This window comes from Sus scrofa, chromosome 13 (genome assembly GCF_054392235.1).
Source record: "Sus scrofa isolate SSC_HxYL_T2T_F1_AM1 chromosome 13, Sscrofa_HxYL_maternal_Yorkshire_Landrace_v2.0, whole genome shotgun sequence".
NCBI lineage: Eukaryota > Metazoa > Chordata > Mammalia > Artiodactyla > Suidae > Sus > Sus scrofa.
In genome coordinates this window covers 159,501,579-159,514,857 of record NC_139395.1, presented here as the reverse complement: position 1 = coordinate 159,514,857, position 13,279 = coordinate 159,501,579, and the positions used below count along the sequence as shown (strand labels likewise).

The 13,279-nt window shown below is 38.4% G+C and overlaps 1 long non-coding RNA gene across 3 annotated transcripts in view; it reads left to right on the top strand.

The window, feature by feature from the left end:
- The window catches only part of LOC146397729 (uncharacterized), a 112,263-nt gene that overhangs the window by 91,446 nt on the left and 7,538 nt on the right, over positions 1-13,279 (top strand). For 2 of the 3 annotated variants that reach the window (XR_014824835.1, XR_014824836.1), the window contains exon 5: positions 2,669-5,866. The exons of the other annotated variant lie outside the window; for it this stretch is intronic. This is a non-coding gene — a long non-coding RNA (uncharacterized LOC146397729). Of the gene's footprint in view, positions 1-2,668; positions 5,867-13,279 lie in introns of those variants that run through there. 3 annotated transcript variants of the gene reach the window in all.

The window sequence follows — 13,279 nt, the reverse complement described above, 5'->3', positions numbered from 1 at the left end:
GTCTGGGGTGGACCTTTGGTAGTGACAATGTCAGTTTGAATATGGAATTATAATATTTGGATTTTGTAAAGCAATAGGGATAATCTTAATGCTTCAAAGTGGTGGTTCTTGCCCATTTGTCTAGGTCTTCCTCATCTTTTCACAGCTTGATTAATTAGGATAGGGTTGAGCCATCTGTGCCTTCTGGCCCTAATAAGATCAACAGACATAAGACAAAGTTAGAGTGATCTTGATTCAATATATACTTCTAAATACTGTCTATACTTAGTAGGCAAAGTTTACAAAGAAAACTGCACCCACTGTGGCCAGATGGAATAGTTTCCCTTGTCCATATCTCAGCAGCAGTTAGGAAGTATTTTATTAATTTTTAAAAAGTTTTTACAAACCCTGAAATCAAAACATTTGTTAACAAGGACATACAAGTTGTCTTAGTTGCTCTAAGGAAAACAAATAGAAGGTACAGTTTCTGCCCACAGAAAGTATATAACATTTTTGAAGGAGCTGCCAGATAAATAGACTTGAAAGTTCTTTGAGAAAGAAGATATATTTTTAAGCTGGAATCACCAGAAAAGACTTTGTGGAGTAAAGCAGAATTCTATTCATTGAGAATTACTGCTGACCTTCAGCATCCAGCTTATTTCACAGAACTTCCCAGTACAGGCTAGACCCAAACAGCATCACTGCTTTGTCAGGCTGATTTTAGCCAGGATGGTCTCTATGAAGGAGGACTTGAGATGGTGATAACTAAATGATTTTAGTCTTAGGGGTGTGTGTGTAAATGAGTATCAATGCATTAACTTGTCCATTTGCTGTCTTCCATGAGCTTCTTTGAAAGCAGAAATGGAAAGCAGAGTGTTGTCCCAAGAGTGTTATCCTAATGTTGAAAATTGTTGTGAGGAGGAAGTTTGTGAAAGATCAATTGAATTGAGCAAATAATAAACTATTTGAACTGAGGCTCAGAGGATGAGCACCCTTCTCTACTTGTTCTTTTGTTATGGCCTAACATGTCTGAATTCTTTTAGAATGTGCTTTTTGCTAGAGGTTTAATCCCTGATACTTGCTAGGTCTATTTGCACATAGCTAAATCAGGCTGGATTGCTTACATTGCTCTTATTTTGTAGAATAAGAAAGCAGTAGAACCAGTATTTACAGGTTCCAGTTTTGAAACAGCATGTAAAAGAATTAGGGTTCATTTTAACATTTAACCCTTTTACTCACCTTCATTATTGCAAAATATAGGAGGTAAAAAAATATACTTTTTTTTTCAAATGGAGAAAAACTGAGAAACTTTCCAAATATAACTCAATGGCAGAGTTGGAATGGGAGGTCCAGGCTTCCAAGTTCAAGACAGCTTGTTTCACGAGGGTATGTTGTTTCCCTTTGAACATAAAATAAAAATAGTCCAACTTAATCAAACTATATTTGCCAAGTTCCAGTCTACAGGGAACTTTTATTTTTATAACCAAGAGAAACAAACACTTTATACACAGCAAATTTAATGGCAGTATTGGGACAAGCTATACTATAGCTTCACAAATGGAATACAAAAGCCCGTGGGCACATTTACCTATTAAGAGTTGTGTTAGAGAAGGAGAGCAGTCCACAAAGATAAATGCATGACCACTTCACCCAGCTGGGAAAGCTCCCTTGTTTAATTCTGAAACTGAAGGATCATTTGCAATGCTTTCCCTCCTCTACTAGTGTTTTCAACATTAGTAAATTATAACTCCTACAAGGCAAGACCTATTTATTGTCTCTGCCTCTCAGAGATAAATGTTTGTTGAATGAATAAATGAATGAATGAATACATCAGTGACCAGTCTTTAAGTGCCCCCCAAAAATATATATATCTATCTGAGTAGGAAGCAGTGAGTATATAGACAAATTGAATCCAACTATAATGTAACTAATAGTGTTTATTTAGTGCCAAGCACTGGACTAGGTGCTTTGTGTGTATTCATTTAATCATTGAAACAATTCTATAAACTAGGTATTATTGTTAGCTCTATCTCAAAAATGAGAAAAGATGAGGTCGATGTGCTCAAATTCATACTCATTATTGTCTCACAGCTAGTAACAGGAGGAAGAAGGATTTATTCCAAAGCTAGTGCTTCTGTGATTTATTTGTACACAAAGAACCCTGAAAATGCCAATCAGAGTAGGAGCCTCTTGGCCAAAGCCCCTTACATTTTCTACAGTGTAGGTGAACCCTTAACTTGACCATCCACACCATGACACAAGGCAGGTTTCTTTTCTAGAGAGGCATTGGTTCAATTTTATTTAGAACGTGCTGGTGGGGGGGAGGGAATGGAAAATTCAATAATTAAGCAGTCTGTAGGCAAATTATAGCATTTCAGAGAAAACTTTGTAAATGTGAGTATTTTCTGTTGAGGACTTAGTGCCTATTCTCTTGGGTAGTCCAGGGTCAGGGCAGCAATGTGAGAGCCTCACTCAGAGGTGGGTTCATTATAAAATGCAACCATTTTCTGAACAACTGTTTACCCTAGGCTACAGGATAGCTCTTCGCTTTCAGTCTAATGTAACCCTGACCTTAGAGTCATTCTAACCTCAATAATAGGCTTGAGTCTTTTCTCAGGGACTTACTGCCTCCTGTCACATTGGCTTAATAAGACAGTTTAATTTTGCCCTCCTTTCTTCTCCGACTTAGGTTCTATATAAATACTTGGAATTGAAGAGTCAAATAACTCAGGATTCACAGTGAAAAGAAGAGTCTCCTCCATTTCTCTTCTCCCATGACTGGAAAAGTTGTGTTCTCTAGACCAAAGTTTGCTTTCTCTGGAACCTGCCTTCATTCTCCTGGGTGTGAGCTCCGAGGGAAAAAGGGCACATCAGAATACAGAATCTTTGTTTTCTAGGAACAAGATACTTGGAGGAAAAAAAGAGCTCATTTTGATGTTTGGTGTAATTTGGCTTTTAGTTGAAGAAAATTTGTTTTGCTTTGGCACTTTTTTGGGTCAATACCATAAAAACCTACTGTGAGAGCTACTAAACACTATCCAGGACAAAGATCTGAAAAAAATGTCGTTGTATGACATGACATGGTATGATAAGGACACCAGGAGCAGGAGCTGAAGAGGTGCCCTGGGACATCAAGGGAGGGCAGGTAACATGAGAGCAAAGATGATCCAATAGCCCTCAGAAATGACCTGCTCTGTATATTTAAAGTATGACTCTCCTCCAGTGTCCAGTCTCTTGTGGAGGCCACACTCTGGGTGAAAATCTGTACATAACCAGTTCTTACTATCTTACCATCTTGTATTTAAAGAAAAAAAAAGAAATGGGATAGGTCCACAGCTCCATCATGACCACTTCTATGGAGTGCCACACACTACCTCATTTTTGGTGCAATTCCAGAAATATGTGTGATTCTTTCTGCTGCTTCTAACTTGACAAGTGTGATCCACAAATCTCTAAAGAATTATGTTCTGCTAAATATTCAAGAGGTTGTTTGACAGAGGGAAGGAAGGAAAATTAGCAGAGACAAAAAGAACTGGGCAAAAGGAATAGCAGTTAATGAGAATTTACAAAAAAGGAAGGAACTTTTTACATACAGAAAATTTTACTGAGTTCTATTGGAAGAAACAAATCTACCCTATCAATTATTAACATTTTAACCATTATTTCCATTAAACTATAATATTTCAGAAAAGAGGATAATCAGCTTATGACAGTGTGATTTGCTTATAATTCCTTTTATTTTGTTTAAAATATTTTCAGGGTTAGTTATTTGGAGAAAGTATCCTGTTTCCTCGGGAGAGGAAAACCCCACCCCTTTTTACATGGTGTGATGATTCTAGTCCAAACGCAATGAGTTTCTGGAAATGGCAAGTGAGACACTTGTTGCCATGGTGATTGTTAATAGTTCTGACTCAGATATAGCGTTGCTATAGCAACTGCATTGAAGCCCTTGGGAGGTGGTGCAGTCTTTTTTTTTTTTTTTTTTTAGAAAGAGGCCAGGAAGAACCATTTTAGTAGCTTCTTGCTGCACTGCAGTGATGAAGCTTTCAAGGCTATTTCATCCAGATGAAAGATCATCTTGTTCCTGCACTGATGAGGCAGATATGTTACACTGCAGGATAAATATAGTCCCACATATCTAGTAGCAAGTACAATATCTGCCTGTTAATGAATTCTAATTTTCTGACTCTAATGGCTTCTAATAACATAGGTAGTCTCAAGTGAATATCATTAATGTCACTGGCAATGCAAAAAAGCCAAAGGTCAAAGACCAAATAGGGCAAAATCATCAAGATGTAGACTGTTTCAGCTGAGACCCATCCCTGCAAGGGTGGGATACATGGCTAACAAAACATTTGGAAGGTCTATTTTCGATGGTCTGAGTTTGCTTCTCTATAGTGTATGCTTATATAACATCCTATATATACCCTGTTCTTAAAATAATGATTAGCATACAGAAGGCCCTCAGTAAATATAGTGAGTGAAAGAATCAACTTGTTAGGCAATAGACAGTAATGTTTACTTTCCCCTAAGACCACTCATACAATTTTCATCATTCAAGGACTTTGCTGCATTCTGTTGTACTTACAGATGAGTGTATGAAGCAAATCTATGTTCTTGTAAAACTGCTAAGTGGGCACAGTTCCCTTATTCAGGACTTATTCCTCATTTTCAAGTGTTAATGATCCAGGATCAAACCTGCCGAGGGCCCTCAAGCTTTATTACATAGATGTGTGGAGCAGCTGAATGGAATTTTTAAAGCAACTCCTCTGTGTAGCCTTTTTTCCAGGCAGTAGATAGAGCAAGTCTTTAAAGACTCCTCATTGAAAATATTGGAATAACATCATGACTGGACCCTAAGACTGCCTTCTCCCAATAAAATACACTAACCAGCTGCCTCTTGTTGTTCTTTCCTCCCATGGACAGTTAAGTGAAGGTGTGTTTTCCTTCCTCCACTAGAAAACTCCCTTGAGGGCTAATATAGTGCTCTGTTCACTTGTGCATATTTCATAGCACCTACATGGTGGCTTCAGATATTAGGAGACTAGTAACGCCAACTTGAAATGAAATGTTTCCTGGTATTGCAGCTTTCTTTTGATTGGATTCCTTCTTCTGTCTCTGAAGGTAGCAACTAGGTAATATGAGAAGAGCATAGGTGTTAATGCTGATGGTTGGCATCAATAGGGGCATTGCCTTTTGAGTGAGAAGAGAGGAGGGCCTCTGAATATTTTGAAGAAGCATTGAAACTCTCTGTTATCTCACACCATGGAAGCAAGCTGCTTGTCTGCTCATTTCAGATCTAGACCTGTCTGTATATACAGAATATATTTGTGGTATGAGTGACTATCTTTTTCTGGAATCTATAAGCTTTATACACAAATTGTTGATTCCACAGAATAGTGGGTTGTCTCAGTTTTCTTTCTTCTTAGTGCTCCCAGCACAGCTGGAAACTGTAACAGAATGTTGGCTATATGCTAATGAACAGTCTAGCCCTCATTAGGCCAGTAGTGAAGACAGTTATTCCCTTAAACAAAAATCCTTTTGCAACAAACTTACCAAGATGGCTGTTTTGTAATTCTTCCTTTCCCCATGTTGTTAGACTGTGCTTTAATGTTTGAAAATGCCTGGAACCTCTCATTTCCCACCTTGGTGTTTCATAGCCGCTTCTCCTTTTCTAATCAGTTTCTAAATTTTTTAGCCACTTGGTATTAGGCTGTTTTTTTTTTTTTTTTTTTCCTCAGTTGAAAACTTTTAGAGATGAATGGAAAGTTGAGTTAAAATTTGTTTAATAAGCTTTTTTAAGAATGGGGCATCTTGTGTAAAACAGCAACTGGATTGTGGCTCCTAATAAAGTTCTGTCATGTCTTCCTATGAATATACCTATAAAGATGTGAACATGTGGAAACTCAATGGCACTGAAAATGGATGACTGATAATCAGCCTATTGCTGGCATCTAAAGGAATTTCCATTAGCTACAAGGTGTTCGGTTCTAGAAGCAAAATATCAATTGGGGGCTTACCTTTATTATACTCAACTGAAAGTACTTAGGCAGGCCGTCCTTCTGCTTATCACCGCCCCCCCACCCCAAACCGCAAAGTATGCCCCTTGGTTCACAAAAGCTAGCTCTGTTTCATATAAAAATTTGGGCATTTACCTCTCTGCCACTCTTAGGGTAGCCATAATACTGTCTTCTCCCTTTTCCCCTTTCTTTGTTCCCAATCAAGACCTCTCTTTTGTTAAATTGTGGTTAAAACAAACAAACATAAAATTTACCGTCTTAACATTTTTTTAAGTTTACATTTCATTAGTGTTAAGTATATTCACAATGTTTGAAGAGCTCTCTTTTTATATCCAGTTAGAATCTACAACAACAGAAAAGAAGGGGGAAGACACTGAGGCAGGGTTGAGGTGGGGAGGAGGGAGTGGTAGAATGTTGCATTATGGGAAGTGGGGAAGTATCGTCTTCACAAGTAAAATATAGTTGAGAAGAGAGACAGAGAGTGTGTTGGCTACAGTATATATGAACTCCATCTGTTCAGAATGTCAAATAGCCAGGAAGTGGGCCATTTCAGCTCAGTAGAGGTTCATAGACATCTCTGTTGTAGATGTCAGTCCAGACCATTTGGATATCTAAAAAGAGGATCCAGCAGTACTTAACTATCTAGGGAATAGGAACCAATATGGAGGATTATTGTTACGCTTCAAAAGAAAAAGCATACTTATGAAAAGGATTTTATAAGATTTGGAGAAAAATTAGAAAATTGACTTTTCCAAGAGAATAGAAGAATTCATTAAGTCTAAGAAAAGGAAGAAGAAATCCAAAAGCATCATAGGATAGACTGCAAAAGCAGATGGATAACACATAACATGTGTCTGACACTGTGTTCTACTCTATGGACTGGTATAAATCACCTGAACCCAAAAAGCTGTTGAATACTAACAGATTAAAGGATGCTTGGAAATTTAGATAGTATGCAATAGCCTTTTAATTAAGGGCCCAAGTAAATGGTATAGATCTTCCGTGCCGTGGGCAGTCAGGAGGAAGCAAGATCAATGTTGGCTGGAATTATCAAAGAGAACTGAAGAGATTCGGCTCAGTAGGAAAGAAGCCAGAATAGAATTCCAGAAAAGGGCAGTAGTGTGAGCAGAAGCTCATATTTGTTTTGGGCAAATGCCATCCTCTTCAGATTGTCCTCAGATAGTCTTATTTTCACAACATTTTTCATTCATGTGTTTTAACACTTTAAAATCTGGAACATTAAAAAGATACCACTTTCGGGCCAATATCATCTCACTGGGCTCCTTCTTAACCTTTTAGATAAGGTTTAGTTTACCTGTCTCTAGCTTATGAACTTCTCTCAGGCAAGACTGTAAAACATCTAACATCTCAGTAACATGCTGCTTTCCCTAACTTCAGTCAGATCAGGAGTTTTTCAGGCATTCTCTTCTCACAAAAATTTTGTGTCATAGTCAGAGTTGATGATAACCATCCCATTTACAGGCAAAAGTAACAAAGGGTTAAATGATTTTTCTAGATTCTCCTCTTATAAAGGAAAAATCTCAACTGAAAGTACTTAGGCAACTGGTAAAGCAATAAAATGGTTAGGACTTGAATCCAGGGTTTTTGATTCCTTGTCTCATGGTCCCCTTGACAACATAAGTGACTGAGTAGCAAGATTAAAGGAAGAGAAAGGTGTTGGACATGAGCAAGTCAAGATGTTTTATTAATTATTCTTAAAGATAGAAGTAGGATTGTGGATGTTTGCAGACACTAAGAAAGAACTTGACTTTCTTCTCCAACCACAGGCATATCTACTCCCAATTATTTACTCAACTATGAAATAAAGGATGTTAGGATTAGTGTGTAATTTTTGAGGAAGAAAGGTTGAAGCACATAGGATATAGGCCTAAGTAGAAAGGGGAAGTCCATCTTGACAGGTGCCGGGACCGTTCACCATGTCCTGGAAAAGCAGAAGTATGAAATATAAACATCACCTGATTTAACAGTTCCTTTGTAGCGCAGGGAAATGAATCCGACTAGGAACCATTAGGCGGCAGGTTCAATGCCTGGCCTTGCTCAGTGGGTTAAGGATCTGGCGATGTCGTGAGCTGTGGCATAGGTCGCAGACGTGGCTCAGATCCCGCGTTGCTGTGGCTGTGGTGTAGGCTGGCAGCTGTAGCTCCAGTTAGACCCCTAGCCTGGGAACCTCCATATGCCGTGGGTGTGGCCCTCAAAATACAAAAATACAAAACAAAACAAAACAAAACCTGATTTAGCAAGGGACTGAAACTAAAGTAGAAGGGAGAAAGAAGGAAAGAACAAATGAAAACCAAAAAAAGGAGAAAAGTGAAGAGGAGTGATGACCCAGAGAAGAGCATGTTGTCAGTCAGGGGCACTTCCAGACAAGAGAATATCACATAACCAGAATTGTGATACTGACAGTTGATGAATTATATTTACTTTTTTTTATTTCTTTTTATCTTTTCTATGGCCGCACCCATGGTGCATGGAAGTTCCCGGGCTAGGGGTCTACTCAGAGCTATAGCTGCCGGCCTACACCACAGCCACAGCAACGCGGGATCTGAGCCACGCCTGCGACCTATGCCACAGCTCACGACAACGCTGGATCCTTAACCCACTGAGCAAGGCCAGGGATCAAACCCGCAATCTCATGGTTCCTAGTCAGATTTGTTAACCACTGAGCCATGACAGGAACTCCAACTTCTTTTTTCTTCCTTTTTTTCTTATTTTTTAAATATTTACTTTCAAGGAAAGATAGTGTGCCTCTTACTGCTTCTTTCCACAGTGCTTCTGACCAGGGTCTACACAAAGTAATAGTAGTCATGCCTTATTAACAGTAGAGAAGTGTTAGGGGAAAGCAAAATTCTGGAATGACTGGAGGGATAGTTAATGATAAGAAGTTTTCACATATCAATAAATTAGCTTAGTGTAGTCAAACTGTCTTGACAATCTAATGTGACATTCGCCAATTTATATTTGTCCTTCATGTGCTTTTATGCACTTGTTTTTTGTTTGATCTACAATATTGTATATTCCATCATTTCTCTCCTGTTTCAAAGGTTTGTGAGGACTCATATACATATAAAGGCCAGAGGTCCTAAACATGAGAAAAAACATGGTAATTATTCACTACCAATGAAAACTTACAGAGCTGCACTTAGTCGTATTTTCAAGAGAATAGTTAAAAGTTAGCACACATTTTAATTTTGTTTTGTTTTGCCCAGAGAATTAATTACCATTCAAGCTGCAGGCACTCACATTCTTGACAGTATTTTAGACCTGGAGAAAACCAGGCTGCTGGATGAGTCTGACTTTTCAGGCTTATCTCATACTCCACCTTGCCTGACCTGTTTGTTGCCAGAAATATAATTCTGGACCCTCGTGCCACTTAGTAACCCTCTCATTATTTCAATGTATTTTGGAGATACATAACAAAATGTCTGACTTTCCTCCTTTCTTTTTCATTGAATTAATGCTAATTGGCAGTCGCTGTTTAGCTGTTGGTTCCCTGTCTGCCCTACCCTGAATTCTTTCCAATTTTTAGACCCTCAGCAGAGAAAGCCATCTTACCTGACAAATGGCCATGGGCCCATCTTCTTGAAGACAACTGCCACTGCCTTGGAATTTTATAAGTTGTCTAGGGCTGTGATAACAAAGTGCTGAAAACTAGGTGGATTAAATAGCAGAAATTAATTGTCTCCCAGTTCTGGAGGCAGAGTCCAAAATCAGCATGTCAGCTCCAGTTGATCCCTTCTAAGGGCTGTGAGGAAGATATGCCTCATGCCGCTCTCTTAGCTTCTCATGGTTTGCTGGCAATCCGGTTTGGTTTGGTAGAAGCATCACCCTGATTTCTGCCTTTATCTCCACATGGTGTTCTTGTGTGCATGTCTGATCTCCCCCCCCCCTTTTTTTTTGGTCTTTTTGTCATTTCTTGGGCTGCTACCATGGCATATGGAGGTTCCCAGGCTAGGGGTCTAATAGGAGCTGTAGCCACCGGCCTAGCCAGAGCCACAGCAGCGCAGGATCCGAGCCGCGTCTGCAATCTACACCACAGCTCACGGCAACGCTGGATCCTTAACCCACTAAGCAAGGCCAGGGATCGAACCCACAACCCCATGGTTCCTAGTCGGATTCGTTAACCACTAAGCCACGACGGGAATTCCATGTTTCCCCCTTTATTTAAAGACACCAGTCAGACTGGATTAGAGCCCACCTTACTGATTTCATTTCCACTTGGTTACTTATGTAAAGAACTTAATTCAAATAAGTTCATGTTGTGAGGTACTGGGAGTTAGGGTTTCAACATATGAATTTGGGGTGCACAAAATTAAACCTATAAGAGGAATATAGACTTTCTACATCAAAAAACACAGGAAGACAAAACATATTTAAAAAGTTACTTTGGAATCCATTCTCTACTGCTTTGGCTTCTTTGTTTGGTCTTTTTCTTTCTCTCCTGCTCTTCTTTAATCCTTTATTGTTTAGGACTCTCCCTTAGAAATATATTTTCTTTCAATCCTAGCAATCTTTTAAAGTCTTTGTACTTTCCTAGGTCTTTTTTTTCCTTATTTCTACTTTATTTTCCTGTGTATACCTTCTTCTGCTCCCTTTATTCAAAAGAGGATTTAATATCTTTCTCAACCAGTGATTATCAACCAGGAAAGTAAAACAACCTGGGTTTAGTGAATCCCAGGGTTGTGAAATGTGTTCAGTTAATTTATTCTTTATAATTCGTAAATACCCAATTCAACCACTAATTTTCCCCTTTAAAATATGTATTTTGGAATAAAACCTTAATAATTGCCCATTTATTTCTATTCTGATATTCTCTCTTAAAGCAGAAAGAGAGGAAATTATTAGCTGGTGTGTAGGAATTTCTGTGAAATGGATAGACTGCCATATCTGTGCCCATGGAAGTGTGGTACACATATGACTCTCATCCATCATGTGTGTCAAGGCAGAAAAAAGGATGAGAGGCTGAGAGTCACTCCTTCAGACCCCAGAAGTTCTTGGGTGTGAGGGGCCTCTCTTGGGGAGGTAAAGAATAATTTGTCTTACTTTAATATTTTTATATTCGATAAACTTTGTATTTATAAGTTTAAATCTTCTCATCAAATTAAAAATATCAATGATCAGTTTTTCAGATGAACAATATCAACACTGGTCAGGGACTTGTGAAATTTGAGGGCTTTTTTTTTTTTGGCTTTTTGCCATTTCTTGGGCCACTCCTGTGGCATATGTAGGTTCCCAGGCTAGGGATCTAATCAGACCCGTAGCCACCAGCCTATGCCAGAGCCACAGCAACGCAGGATCCGAGCCGCGTCTGTGACCTACACCACAGCTCATGGCAACGCCGGATCCTTAACCCACTGAGGAAGGCCAGGGACCGAACTCGCAACCTCATGGTTCCTAGTCGGATTCGTTAACCACTGCGCCATGACGGGCACTCCCTGAAATTTGAGTTTTAATCATGGTGCAGACACTAACAATTTACTGTCACTTTGACAAACCACTTAGATTCAGTGGGCTACAATTTCTTTATCTGTGAATTATGGTGTTTATATCAGTAGCTGCCAATTATTGTTTTACACATTTTAAAGGATAATTTCTTCAAATGTAAAATTATGACTCTCACACTAACATAAAATGAACAAATGTCAAATATTTTTATTTAACTCATTAATTAATGAGGGAGCCAGTAAGATGCAACAAACAGTTCCCAAGACAATTCAAACACACACACATAAGTAACAAAAAATAATAAATTTACTAACAGATAATATACTGGTCAGTATCTGCAAGGCAATATTTCAGGGGAAAAAAAAACAAAAAAAAAATTTAGCCTTTTTATGGACAAGAATCATGTTACTTTAAGTGTTTTGTAACCTATAGAGTTGTCAGATACCTCAAAGGCAATAAAAGGTGCAAGATCCTTTAAAAAACGAACCTGAAAGGAGGTACTTGATAGGATATTTAGTAGTCTATTTTTGTTCATTTTAAAGTCCTTTACGATTTTTTTCTGAGATAAATATTGGAGTCCTTTGTTTCAAACAAAATGTTCTATGGAATCAATCTCTATTCATAACTCATATGAAAAGCAGAATCACTTTGGTTAAAATGAATATGGGGCTTCTGATTAAGCTTTCTCTTTATTTTTTCTCTTAGATTATTCATTGAGACCCTAATCCACAGTTTTTAGATATGTGTAATTCATTTCTCTAATTACCGATTGGCCTTATATTCAGTCCTTCAACTTCCCTTTAGTAGTCCCCATGCCCACACATTGTACTCATGCCTCTACCTGCTCCCCACTAAATACACACATGTGTGCGTGTGTACACACACACAGACGCGCACACACTCCCTCTCTCCCTCTCTCTTTCTCTCTCTCTCTCCACTACATCAAGGAATGAAGCTATGCCTTTCAGGGTCCTTATGTATAACAAATTATCCATGACTCCAAAGCTTTCCATGACTATAGAATTTTCCATCTCTGAATTTCATAGAATAGTTGCAAGTTACTTAAAAGAATACTTCCCATTTCACTAAATAACCTGCACCCTAAGAGCCTTAAACTATTCTTGAAAACAATTTACAAATATATCAGTTGAGTTTTAGTGTGATGCCATCTTTATCATTAATGTATTCAGTTTATTTTCTTAATTTTGAAAAACATGACCATATTTTTCAGATGCCTCTGGGCACATATACCAAAATATCTCTATAAATTCTGAAATTATGCTTTCCGGTTCATTATTTCTATTTCAAATTATGTGGATTGTGAAAGTCTGTTGTCATGTGAAGACTATGAAGGACTTTCTTACAAACAGGAGACTGTTTCCTAACTACCCAGTTTGGCTTAAAATCTTTCTCCCTGTATTCCGTCTATAGACTTTAAAGTACTGTGGACTCAATCCTATTCCTAAGCATGTGAGAGGGATACTTGCCTTAGTGTCAGTGGTGAGTTCATTTTTTAAGAACCCAGGGTCATTTGTAGTAATCCCCACCATATGATCCACTGTCTTATTGCCCCAGCTCCTTACAGTAAAACTCAGATCTTTAATTTTTTGATTCTTACTACTTGTTCTTATAAGAACCCTTCATTTCATTGACCTATGATAACTGTCTGTTCAGTTGATCTCCTAGACTTGGCCTTTTGCCTGCCTGAACCTAAGATGCCTTCCCATTCCTTTTTCTCAGCTTATACAAGAATAACTCTATACATGCTTTATATTCCTGTGTCATATTGGCTAGTTTTCCCTGTACTATCCTGTCCT